Source organism: Strix uralensis, chromosome 4, assembly GCF_047716275.1.
Source record: "Strix uralensis isolate ZFMK-TIS-50842 chromosome 4, bStrUra1, whole genome shotgun sequence".
NCBI classification, from domain to species: Eukaryota; Metazoa; Chordata; class Aves; order Strigiformes; family Strigidae; genus Strix; species Strix uralensis.
Window position 1 is genome coordinate 824019 of NC_133975.1, and position 12992 is coordinate 837010.

Here is a 12992-nt window from a genome sequence, read left to right on the forward strand (position 1 = left end):
GGAGGCTCCATCCTGGGGGATGCGGGGTTTGGGGGGGGTCAGCCAAGAGATACTGCGTGGTCCAGGGACCCCCCCCTCACTCATACCAGCCTTCAGATTTGTTCCCACAAGTATGGGGGCTTGCACACGCGTGTGTGACCCCCAGAACCCCGATTTGGGGTAGGATGGTCCCTGGCAAATTCCTGGTGTCTCTGCCACCAGTGTCCGGGATGTCCCTGGGCATGTCACTTAGCTCTACTGAGTGACCGGCTGGGCTGGGGGACGAGGGGACCCCCCCCACATCCCCCAACCCGGTCTCTAGGTGGTTTCACTGGCCCCGTGGCCACCTTGCTCCCATCGATGGCCGGAGCGGTGAGCTATTTCTAACCGTGTGCCCTCACCCCTCGGGAACCTGTTCATCACCAGGTGCTAATTCGGGGCCGGTTGAGAAATGGGGGTTGAATATCGGGGCACAAACATCACAAGGTGTCCCCAAGAGGCGAGCGGGATGTCCGAAGCGGCCGACCGGGGATGTAAGACGAGCATGTTGCTCTGCCGAGGTGACAATCCCCTCCCCGGGCGCTGCCATCCACTTGGGTGACATGAAATGTGGCACCCTGGGGACAAATTACCTCCCTGGGGCGGCTGACGGCTCCTTGTATGGCTGAGGACAGGGCTCTGCCACCGGCCGGGATAAAAATAGCCCGTGGCCAAAGGGCCCGATCCGGGGAGGTGCTGGGCACCCACTCCCTGGGGCCCAAGGGGATGGTGCATCGGGTCTTGCCCGTGTGGGTTTTGGGGTGTGGGAGATGCTGGGGGGGGTCTGGGGGTGCTGCAGGTCCCGGGGGGCAGCACGGGGTGTCCCTGGGGCATGGGGACGTTTGTCTCTGGGTGTGGGAGTCCGGCGGTTCCCCACCGCCTGCGTGGGTCCGTCCCCGCACCGGGGTCCCCCCGTGGCTCTGGTGGATTTGCAGTTGATCCCCCCCCCGGACCCCCACCGGATCCCATCCGGATTTTGGGGGCGCAGGGACCCCCGTGGACACGGAGCTCCCACAAACAGCACCTTGAGCTGTTGGGGGCAGCGGTTTGGGGGTCACTTTGGGATCCGAGGGGTCCTGGTGGGGACTGGGGTGATGGTGCAGGTGGGGACGGCTCAGCCCCCGGATCCCGCGGCGTTAACGGGCTGGTGACGGGCCCGGGCAGCCCCGCAAGGGCAGTGAAGGCCACCACGTGCCCGAGAGAGTCCAGGAATGCCACCAACGCACCGTCACACACCGCCCCGGCCCCGGCTGCCGGCGGGGGAGCGTCAAACACGGCCTCGCTTGGCACCACACGTGGCCCCGGCCACGGGGACGCCTCTGCAGGGATGGGGACACGGGGCTGCACGTCCCCTGCTCTGTCCCTGATGGGGACACAGGGCTGCACGTCCCCTGCTCCATCCTCAATGGGGACATGGGGCTGCACGTCCCCTGCTCCATCCTCAATGGGGACACGGGGCTGCACGTCCCCTGCTCCGTCCCTGATGGGGACACAGGGCTGCACGTCCCCTGCTCCATCCTCAATGGGGACATGGGGCTGCTCGTCCCCCTGCTTCGTCACTGATAAGGACACGGGGCTCCATGTCCCCTGCTCTGTCCCTGACGGGGACACGGGGCTGCACATCCCCTGCTCTGTCCCTGACAGGGGACACAGGGCTCCATGTCCCCCTGCTCTGTCCCCGATGGTGACACGGGGCTGCACGTCCCCCCACCAGCCCCACGCCCGCATCTCCCCATCTGTGCCCTCACACTCCTCCCCGTCCCTTCCTTCCCTCCCTCCCACTGGCCTCGCTGCCATTTTGGGGTGGATTTGCTCCCGTTTGGAGGTACTGGTGGCCAAAGCAGCACCCAAAAGGCACCATCTGGGTCCCTTTTTGGAGCCAGAGGAGGAAATTGGGGAGCCCTTTGGACTGGGAGGGGGGAGCCTTGTGCTGGGGCGTAGGACCTCGGGCATTTTCTGGCTTTTCCCCCCATTCCTGCACCGCCACATGCTTTGGGCAGAGGGGACACAGGAGGTGGCACGGAGGGGACGCTGGCATGCCTGCGGTCCTTGCTGTGCCCCCCGCCCCCCCCCCCCCCCCCCGTGTTAAACGCAGAGGGAAAAGGGCCTCGGGCAGGATGCGGCCCCGGAGCTCAGAAATTTCAAACTACATCAGTTGCTGAGACTTTTAAGGCTGGGGGGGGGCTGCCAACACCAGAGCTCCCAGTCCTCCCGGTGCCCCAGCACAGCTCTGCATCAGCTCCCCCGCCTGGCTTTGCTGATTAATTAATAAATTAATAAGGAACTGTGGGAAAGCCCCTTGTCCCCAGCTCCAGCCCAGGGCTGCAGCCAGGACCGGGGGGGGTGGGGCACAAAGCGAAGCCCGGGGGGTCCCGTCGAGCAATGGACCATGGTGGGGGTGATGGCTCCTCCGTGTCCTCATCCCCTGGGCAGCACCGAGGGGCTGTTGGCGGAAGATTCAGCCGTGAGGGAAGCAGCAGGAGCAAAACGGGGGGGTTCTGGGGCAGCTTGTGCTTGAGCTTCGCAAAAACCAGAGCCCGAATAAGGGGGTGATTTAGGGGGGTGCCCAGCACTGGTGGGCAGAGCTGCTGCCTCGCTGGGGGCTGCGCTCCCGTGTCCCCCCACACCAGCCGAGGCCAGAAGGACTCAAGGAGGGGCCGGACAGGAGAGGGGCCGGGTGGCTTTGCTCCTCTTTGGGGGGCCACCCCTGTTCTCTCCTCCATTTCCATCCTGCTCCTCGGAGCCGCGGGGAAAGCGAGCGGAGGGGATCCCACTCTGTGCCGCTGCCAGACTCCCCCTCCAAAGCTGCCTTTCCCCCTCGCCAGGCTCAATACTCCCATTTTCTTGTGATGGCCTCTGGCCTATTTACGCGCACGGCTTCAGCGGCGTGCTGGCGATCTGAGCCCATCCCGCCTCCCCAGGCCTCGCCCCGCCTTACCACCATTTCAACCGAGCGTTAAAATTCACTCCCAGATGATGTTTTTGAAGCTCCACAGCCAAACTGAGCAGCATGGTTGAGGCAGGAGAGAGGGAGCAGACATACAGTCATGGCAAAAATGGATTTTAAGGGGAAGTCCTGGTAATTTCAAGCCCCTGGAAGGACCAGCCCACAGAGCTCGGCTGCAGCTCTGCTGGGAAACATCCCGGGGATGGATGTGCCAGCAAAGTGTGAAGGAAACATATTGCCCCAGTAAAGGCCAGCAGCTCCTTCCCTGTAGAGCAGCAGGTGAGGCCACACCTGGAGTGTTGTGTCCAGTTTTGGGCACCTCAATACCAGAGAGATCTCGAGGTGCTGGAGCGAGGGCAGAGGAGGGCAACGAGCTGGGGAAGGGCCTGGAGAATAAATCCTGTGGGGAGCGATGGAAGGAGCTGGGACTGTTCAGTGTGAGGAGGAGAAGGTGAGGGGAGACCTCATCACTCTACAGCTCCCTGAAAGGACGTTGTAGAGAGGTTGGTGCTGGTCTCTTCTCCCAGGGAATTAGTGACAGAACAAGAGGGAACGGCTTTAAACTGCAACAGGGGAGGGTCAGACTGGACCTGAGGAAAAAATGTTTCCCAGCAAGAGTGGTCAGAGAGTGGAATAGGCTGCCCAGGGAGGGGTGGAGTCCCCACCCCTGGGTGTGTTTAAGGGCCGTTGGGATGAGCTGTGGGGGGATGTGGGGTAGGGGAGAACTTTGTAGAGTCGGGCTGAGGGTTGGACTTGATGATCCCGAGGGGCTTTTCCAACCTGAAGGATTCTGGGATTCTGTGGTCCCAGGGAGGGACAAACACGGCCTGAAGTCTCCAGCATCCATAACCCCCCCCAACAGAGGGACACGGCTGCCCCGCCACTGCTCAGATCCTTTTTAAGCTGCTTTTCAAATGTCTGCTAAGCTCGCGGTCAAATAGGACATGCTTTGAAGGCAAGAGTTTTTTTTTTTTTTCTGGGGCAGGAGAAACGGGTTGTTTTTAGAGCCCTTTGGAGTGTTTCTGCTCAGTGGGGAGAGTGCATGGAAGCTGCGAGGGGGGGTCTGCAGGAGGGGGGTGTCCTGGTGCCCCCTTTTCACCGCAGGAGGGTGGCCCAGCGGGACATGGAAACCACAGGCTCTTCTCCCGGGAAGCTCACAGGGATGATGAGGAAAACGGGGCCGCAGGGTCTGGGGGAACATCACCTCGGCCAACATGCGCACCTCCAGCCTCAGCCACGGCAAGACGAGGAGCCAGCAGAGCAGCTGAGGACCAGAGCTCCTCGCCGTGGGCTCTCTGGGACTTTCACCACTCTGAGGGGTGCAGCGTCCGTTAACAGCAACCTCCTTGTCGCTGCCATTGGGGATTGTGTCCTCCCATAACTCACCAACTTGAAACATGAGCGTGTGTCTGGGCTGTGGCTCTCCTGCTCCTTCGACAGGGACAGGGGAGGGATCTTACTCCTGGACTCGGCACTGGTGAGGCCGCCCCTCGATGAGTGGGTTCAGTTTTGGGCCCCTCACTCCAAAAAGGCCATTGAATGACTCGAGCGTGTCCAGAGAAGGGCAACGGAGCCGGTGCAGGGTCTGGAGCACAGGTGTGATGGGGAGCGGCTGAGGGAACTGGGGGGGTTTAGTCTGGAGAAGAGGAGGCTGAGGGGAGACCTCATGGCCCTCTGCAACTGCCTGAAAGGAGGGTGCAGAGAGGGGGGATGAGTCTCTTGAGCCAAGGAACCAGCGGCAGGCCAAGAGGGAATGGCCTCAAGCTGCGCCAGGGCAGGGTCAGACTGGCTCTTAGGAAGGATTTCTTTGCAGAAGGGGTTGTTGGGCGTTGGAATGGGCTGCCCAGGGCAGGGGGGGAGTCCCCATCCCTGGAGGGGTTGAAGAGTCGGGTTGAGCCAGCGCTGAGGGATCTGGTGGAGTTGGGAACGGTCAGGGTGAGGTTAGTGGTTGGGCTGGAGGAGCTTCAAGGGCTTTTCCAACCTCCATGATTCTGGGATTCTGTGATTCTGCGATGCCAGCTTTGGCTCTCACCCCTTTTATTCTGGGGTGTGACACACCTTTCCTACAAGCTTTAATCTCAAACGACTCACCCAGGGCGCTTCAGAGGGAAGCAGCAGAGCTGCTACGTGGCGTCTGTAGGGGAAGCGCCTGAATTCCCACTCCCCCCATAGCCCCATGTACTGGGCAGAGGGACTGGACATCTGAAGATGTAAAAGCAATTAATTGCCTCCAATCCATTCCCAGGCCCGGCTGCGGGCTGAGACAACCCACGCTGTCACGCGGAGCAGGGAGAGGTGCCAGATACTGATGTGTCAGGCTAAGAGTATGCAGGGCTCCGCAGCCGCCAGCCGGGGCCCGGAGTTCACAGCCTAAAGGACTATTAATACCCGTCAGCCCAGCAGCCTGGAGTGGGACCAGATCGGATGGAAAACACAGACTTTGGGCAAGGCTTGACAATATGATGGGGATGAGAGAGCAGCTGGGAGCCAGATAATTCTGTCAAGGAGCCAAAAAACCTGCCTGAGTGAAGTCCTTCGCGTAAGGAGAGGCTGGCTCCTTCCCGACTCCGGGATTTGCATCTCTGCCACACACTACACGTGTGCCCGCTCCCCAGCGGCGACTGCCGTGGCTTGAGGCTTCCAAAAGTGGGTTGCAGATCTGAAAAATATCATCTTTTTGCGATTTCTGGCTGCACCCCAAGAGTCTTCTCCCCGCAGGTGAAGATCCAGGGTGGTTTGTGGTGAGCTCCAGGGCCAGCGCTGGAGAAGGGACTCGAGCTCCTGCTGCTGCGGCCCCGGAGCTGCTGGGCTGAGCTCTCCGGTGCCTCGTGGAGTTGTTCTGGCAGCAGGTTTTGTGCTTTGGTCACCTCTAGATTTCTTTTGAGGACTTTTTATTTTGGCCCAGAGCAGCACGTCTAAGAGCTAAAAGGGTAAAGACATTTCGGGATTGCTAAGTGCCCTTAGGATGAGCGAGATTTCTTGTTGTGTTCTCACACGGACGTCCCTTGTTTTAAATATTCAAAACAAAATTTCATATGCTTGTCATCCCCATCGTTTTACAGTTAAAATGATCAAAACCATTTCCAAGAGTGAGGCCTGGCAATGTGTCCTTGGGCTACTTAGCGCTGCGTTTGCCAAGGACAGCTTCGTGCCTTCAGCTGCGGCTGAGCACCCCACATCCCACCCGGAACCGAGGCGGGAGCACAGAAAGTTCAGCAAAGAACCAGCAAACACCTAAAACGAGCTGGATTAAGAGACCTACCCAGCATCCCATGGGGATTTCTTCGCAGGAGCAACATTAGGACCTGACTCGGGCTGAAGCTCTTAGGAAACAATAAGATTTTTACTTCTGATCCCTTTGCAGCTCTGTCACGACCTGGACTGGAAGCCCGGAGAGTCGCAACGGTTCTGTGATCCCCTCAGGTTAAATTAAGGTGAAACGACACCAAACGATCGGTTAAAATGTTTAACTTGTGGTAGAATTTTATTTAAATTTGGAAAAGGATACTAAGCAATGTGGTCTCTTATAAATCTATAAGAAAGAAAAGAAAGGAAAGAAGAAGAATGGAGAGAAAGAGTCAAAGAAATCCGGATCACCACCCCTGGACCCAACGTTCTCTGGTCTGGTGATCGGGGGTGGTGGGTGCACACCCAGCAAAGTTTCTGTCGCCTTTTAAGTTCATCTTAGCAGCTGATTTACATACTTTGTTTTTTTCTCAGCTCCCAGAATTTTGCTGACTTCATGCTTCTTGAGCAATTGTCTTCTGGGGCAGAAATGCGCAGCTCTTACTGGTTCTTGTCACCATTTTGGTGGTGAAGACGCCCAGCCCTTAGCAAGGCCTGCCTGGTGTCTGGCCTACACAATAGAGCCACTTAGTACCAGGCTTACACCAGGGAGCTGGTGAGTACAGATCACAGAATCCCAGAATCATGGAGGTTGGAAAAGCCCTTGAAGCTCCTCCAGCCCAACCATGAACCTCACCCTGACCGTTCCCAACTCCACCAGATCCCTCAGCGCTGGCTCAACCCGACTCTTCAACCCCTCCAGGGATGGGGACTCCCCCCCTGCCCTGGGCAGCCCATTCCAACGCCCAACAACCCCTTCTGCAAAGAAATCCTTCCTAAGAGCCAGTCTGACCCTGCCCTGGCGCAGCTTGAGGCCATTCCCTCTTGGCCTGCCGCTGGTTCCTTGGCTCAAGAGACTCATCCCCCCTCTCTGCACCCTCCTTTCAGGCAGTTGCAGAGGGCCATGAGGTCTCCCCTCAGCCGCCTCTTCTCCACACTAAACCCCCCCAGTTCCCTCAGCCGCTCCCCATCACACCTGTGCTCCAGACCCTGCACCAGCTCCGTTGCCCTTCTCTGGACACGCTCGAGTCATTCAATGGCCTTTTTGGAGTGCGGGGCCCAAAACTGAACCCACTCATCGAGGGGCGGCCTCACCAGCGCCGAGCACAGGGGTAAGATCCCTCCCCTGTCCCTGCTGGCCACGCTAGTGCTGATTAGCAGGTCTTGGGCTTGATGAGAAACATTTGGTTTCACTCAGTCCAGTTTCCCCCCTTTGAGGTTTTTCTGAGGAGTTTGTCAATACAACTGCAAGGGAGCGGGGGGTGCAGCCTTGGATACACTCCCGCTTCCTTGGGGGACATTCCTTCGGCTCATCACAAAGGCCACAGCTTGTCCCAGAGGTTTTCTGTGTGGATGAAGGTTTGAGGCATTCCTTCCTTCAATTTGTTCCTCCCAATCTCCCAAATTTTGCAACAAATGAGGCAAAGTCCTGCAGCAAACAGGTGCTCCAGGTGCCCAACCCACTCCCGCAGCAGCGTCCTATCGTGTAACTGGAGTTTGTGTTGGGACACCGGGATACATCGCCCAAGCAGCCCAAATGTTTCCATTCCCAAAGGTCTTTGTGTTTAATTTGATTAATTTTACCATTTTAACGATGCCTTTTAAGTCAGTGCTGCTGGAATTGCTACTGGATATTTAGCAAATGAGACCATGGATATGATTCCAGCCTTTTTTGTGCCTGAACCTCAGCGCATTTTGACTCAAATTTAATTTCTTATTTTCAGCTGTTACGTTTCAGAGCTGTCAGGGCAGCACAGCGTTCAATCCATGTAGGCAGAGCGCTCCTCTTTTATAAAGCCTTTGACCAAAACGATTCTTTGCTAAAAAGATGTTAAAGTCTCCGCAGCAGGTGCCGGGTGGTGTTCACCCTTGGGATGCTCCTAAAACTGCAGTTAATTCTGGCACAGTCCTGTGGTCTCACCATAAAAGCTGATCCTATCTATCAGTTTACAACTGATTTTTTCCCTTCCAGAGTACCTTGTCAGCGAAGATCTTCGGGCTGGCCCGAGAACGGCAAAACAGACACAGGCACGGATGGTATAATTTAACTGTAAATTTGATTCAGACGTTTAGGAAATACAGCTTCCAGCTCTCGAAAATGATCCTAGCTTCTTAGTTCCCCTTGCTGTGTTGGAGTAAGGAATGCCTGTGGTCTACACAAGTCACGGGTTGCGGGACTAGACAGCTCTAAGCAGGTTTCAAAAGCCAAGAGTAAGTGGAAGTCTTAAACTTTTAAAGTTTTTTAGAGTTTCCAAGACTGTGATGTGCTGGAGAGGAACCAAACCAGGTTTGGAGACAAAGACCAGCGACCTATTTCTGTGTCAGCCCAGCTTTGTCAGAACACCCAGCACCAGTGAATCATTCTTGCTGGATGTATGCAAAGCCTCTGTGGGATCTCAAACACGAGACAAACGCCCAAACGACTTCAAAGCAGCACAGCCGGACAGATCTGCACGGCAGCCAGTCCACCGGCGCTGCTCAGCCCACTCCCGGTCTGCTAAAAAAGAAGCTGAGTGGGTGCCTGCTGTCTGCCACATTTGCAGCAAGATGCAGCGCTTTCAGCAGCTCTGAAATAGGCTCCAGCGCCCAAGCAAATGGTGTGGTTTTGGGCAAAGCTGATCACAGGCTTGTTTTAGTACCGTAAGTGCTTTGGGGGCAGTCACGACGACACAGCGGCGGCGGTTCTGGCCGTCTCCGTGGTTAGGTTTGGCATCTGCTTCGGTATTTTCAGGAAATAATGTGGCAGCTCTTAGAGGAATCTTCTGTCTCCTGGGAGAGAAGCTTGTGACTTGCAAAGGTGCTTCATGGGCAAGAGCATGGGGGAGCCCGAAGCCACAGGAGCTCCCTGTGCTGAAATCTCACAGGGCCACCCAAGGTGACGGAGCTTTTTAGAGTCTCCTTTTCTGGTCAGCACCAGCACCGCAGACTGTAGTTAACAGGGGAAGGCTGAACTGGGGGACACTGACCCACTGTACCCCAGGGAAGCAAGCTTGTTGGAGGTACCGGGTATTAATGCTGCTGGTTTGTTTTTGGTTTTGTTTTGTTTTTTTTTTTTAAATGTTAGTCCCTCACTCCAAAAAGGCCATTGAATGACTCGAGCGTGTCCAGAGAAGGGCAACGGAGCTGGTGCAGGGTCTGGAGCACAGGTCTGATGGGGAGCGGCTGAGGGAACTGGGGGGGTTTAGTCTGGAGAAGAGGAGGCTGAGGGGAGACCTCCTGGCCCTCTGCAACTGCCTGAAAGGAGGGTGCAGAGAGGGGGGATGAGTCTCTTGAGCCAAGGAACCAGCGGCAGGCCAAGAGGGAATGGCCTCAAGCTGCGCCAGGGCAGGGTCAGACTGGCTCTTAGGAAGGATTTCTTTGCAGAAGGGGTTGTTGGGCGTTGGAATGGGCTGCCCAGGGCAGGGGGGGAGTCCCCATCCCTGGAGGGGTTGAAGAGTCGGGTTGAGCCAGCGCTGAGGGATCTGGTGGAGTTGGGAACGGTCAGGGTGAGGTTCATGGTTGGGCTGGAGGAGCTTCAAGGGCTTTTCCAACCTCCATGATTCTGTGAAAAGCAAACAGCATTCCAGTCAGCAAAACAGGCAACCCCTGTCAGTCAGCACCTCAGAAATCTCATGCCCTGTACTGGTTTCCACTGGAAAAAGTGGGGCAACCACTGCTTGAAGAGGTCAGCAGAGGGGATCCACATGTTCAGCTGAGGCTGCACACACAGTGGAGCTACCTGAGAGGACAAGCCCAGAAGCTCATGGTGTTGCTGAGGGAGGCTCAGGCAGGGAGTTGGAAGGGATCTTAAACTAGTGTCAACTCCCTACCACAGGCAGGGACACCTTCCTCTAGCCCAGGTTGCCCAAAGCCTCATCCAAGCTGGCCTTGAACCCTTCCAGGGAGGGGGCAAGAGGAAAGAAGAGAAGGACAGCTGCTCAGTGTCCTCACATCTCTGATTTCCATAGGTGCAGGTTAATGGGCAGCAGCAGGCAGGGGAGGCAGGGCAGGTGCCCTCACCCTGGACCAGCTCTGACAGTGCTGGCTCTGGGGTGAAGCACAGCCTGGCAGCCACACCACAGCTCTACAGCAGAGACTGGGCCTTCAGCAGAGGAACAATGAGAAAAAAAACAAGCAGTAGAATGAAAGACTGATAAGAAAAATACAACGTGCAAAAGAGGGAACAACAGCAGGCCTGTAAGGTGAAGGAAACAGTAACAACACCCAGTGAGAACAACACACACCATCCCTCTCAACCCTCCCCGCCACTCTGAAGGAAGGCGTCCCGTGGCAGCGCTTATATAGGGGGGTAAAATCTCCCAGCATGCTCCGCGGTAAGCGCGCGATTGGCCCCTTTGCACACTATGCGCATGCGCAATCGCCTTCCCGAGGGCAGGGCGGGCGCTTGCACATGCGCACTGCGGGGCCCGTGCCCACACCGAGCGTCCCGCCCCTCCGCGACTTCGCAGGGCTCAGTGCGCCTGCGCATCGGCCCGCCGCCCGCACCGCTGTGGCGCGCATGCGTCCCGCCCGCCGCCGCCGGCGCTCCGCCCCTTCCCGCTCGCGCGCAGGTGCGGTGCCCGTTGTCTGCCTCCGCGGGGCTACAGCTCCGCGGCCGCGGCGCCCGGCCCGGCCCGGCGCGACGAAGCGGTGCCGGGGGGAAGTGGTGGAGGAAGCGGAGCGAAGGGCGGTTGCGAGCAGCGCGGCTCGGCTGCGCCCCGCCGGAGGTAGGAGCTCGGCTCCCGCCGTCCCCCCGCCCCGGTGTGGCGTAGCGGGGGGCTGAGGGGACGCACAAAATGGCGGCGGGCGGGGGCGGCCGGGGCTCCCCACGGCTCCCTCCGTCAGCTCTCACGGCGACCGCCCCGGGCCCGGCACCGCTCCCCGCCAGATCCCGAGGCTGCGGCGGGGCCTGGGAGCAGCACCGCGGGGGTGGGGGGGTACGCGCGGTGTAACGGCCTCGCTGCCTTCCTGCCCTGGTTGCCGCGAAGCGCCTCGACGCAGCCGGTTGATAACGGGGTGTTGAGCCGGGGACAGGCGCCTCAGGGCGTTTAGACTTGCGGCTGCCGCCTTTTTTTATTTCTTTATTTTGCTACCGAGGGGGACTCAGTGCGGCGGTGGGTATGGAGCACTCTGCCAGGGGCTGCAGGCAAACACGGGCATGCCCTGCCCCAGCGACCCGGCATCTGGCTGTATTTTCTTGCAATGTGAGAAGCAGATGAATAAACAGGCGCTTGTAAACAGCGGCATAACGTTTATCTGCATTGCAGCCGGAGTCTTGGCACGCCAGCAGTGTGCGTATTGATTTGACAAGTTTGATAGTACAACGTGTGTTTGCTCAATCTCAGCTTTTGCCCGTTTGTGAAGTTGGGGAAACGCAGCCGTTTGCTTTCTGATTCTTACCTGTGTTCTGTCTCCGTCCAGCTGTGCTTCAGTGAAAACTCAGACCTCTAATTAAATCCGTAAATTTAACATTGAAACAAAGCGATCTGGCGGTTCAGCAATAGTGGTTTTGGCTTTAAAACTGGCCGTTGAGTGAAGTAACATTCACCGTGGTTAGCTGGAGGGGTTGGTTTTCATCACTGTATCCTTCGAGAGCTCGGAGCGGGGACATGTTTTCTGGCACCTCGTACTTGTGTGTTGGGGTTAAAAAGCTAGCTTTCCTTTTTCTTGACTTTGGAGACAGTAGTAATTGATCTGAATTGGTCAAAATAACTGAAGGAACGACAAAAATTCTCTTTGGCCAAGGCAAAGTGTTTTAGCACCGTAGCATAATCTGGTTCATAGTGCTTTACCCAGGAACCTCATGTATTTGGAGATTTGAGCTTGTTTTTCAACATAGATGCATATTGCTTTAGTATTTTTGCTCAGTTACAAATTTTAATACAATAATGTCACATAGGCTGTTAATTTAAAAAAATTTTCTATAGGATTATTTTTAAAAGTACTTAGCTGATTAAAATGTATTATGCTTTTTGAAAAAAAAACCCCACAATCATCCATCGTGATTTATAGCCCAGAATTGATGTTGAAATGTGTGCTCAGTTTTGGGTTATGCTCTTCTCTCTGGTATGTGATCATTCATTAGACATTTAAAATAATAAACTGTAAACATGCTACGAGGTCTTCAAGAGGGTGGGTATAAAAGTGAGGTAATTATTTTCCTGATTGAGAAGTCACTCTTCAAAGGACAACAAGTATCTTTAATTGCGTTTTTTTTAACATTTTTTGCTGATTTAAAAAAAAATAATCTGCCAGAACTAACAGAACAATCACGCTGGCTTGAAGGGTGGAGGACGCGAGGGACTGACCCATCTCTGCTTCTCCAGCTTGTGACAACTGATAGAACTGATGGGTGGGGTTCCAAGTGGTTGCAAAACTCGCTGCTTGCTCCCTCCTATGCTGCTGGTTTCCTTTTCTTCCCGTTTTCTGTTTCCCAACTATCTCGCAGTTTGGTTTTGGGGCTGAGCTCAGTGGAAGCTCAACTGTGCTCGTGTTAGTCCTTACCAAACAAGGAGCTCTTCTGTGTACGAAACAGGAAGAACATTAAGACCTTTTTTTTTTTTTATTTAAAGTGTTTTGCATTTGAAGGTAAATAAAACGTTTTCTTATTTCTTTGCTATCAAGTTAAACATTTCGAATGGGGTTTGGTTTTTTTTTTTAGTAAGTTTTAGGCAGAAGTATTAGTATTTGCCCTTTGTGATGC

General features: G+C 56.0%; 1 protein-coding gene across 2 annotated transcripts in view; it reads left to right on the forward strand.

The window, feature by feature from the left end:
* The first annotated feature begins 11060 nt into the window (after positions 1–11060).
* Positions 11061–12992, forward strand: part of ZNF638 (zinc finger protein 638) — a 58401-nt gene continuing 56469 nt past the window's right edge. The window contains exon 1 of one of the 2 annotated variants that reach the window (XM_074865366.1): positions 11061–11580. The gene's annotated coding sequence lies outside the window, so the exon portion shown is untranslated. The remainder of the gene's footprint in view (positions 11581–12992) is intronic. The other variant, XM_074865365.1, reaches the window with a different exon arrangement.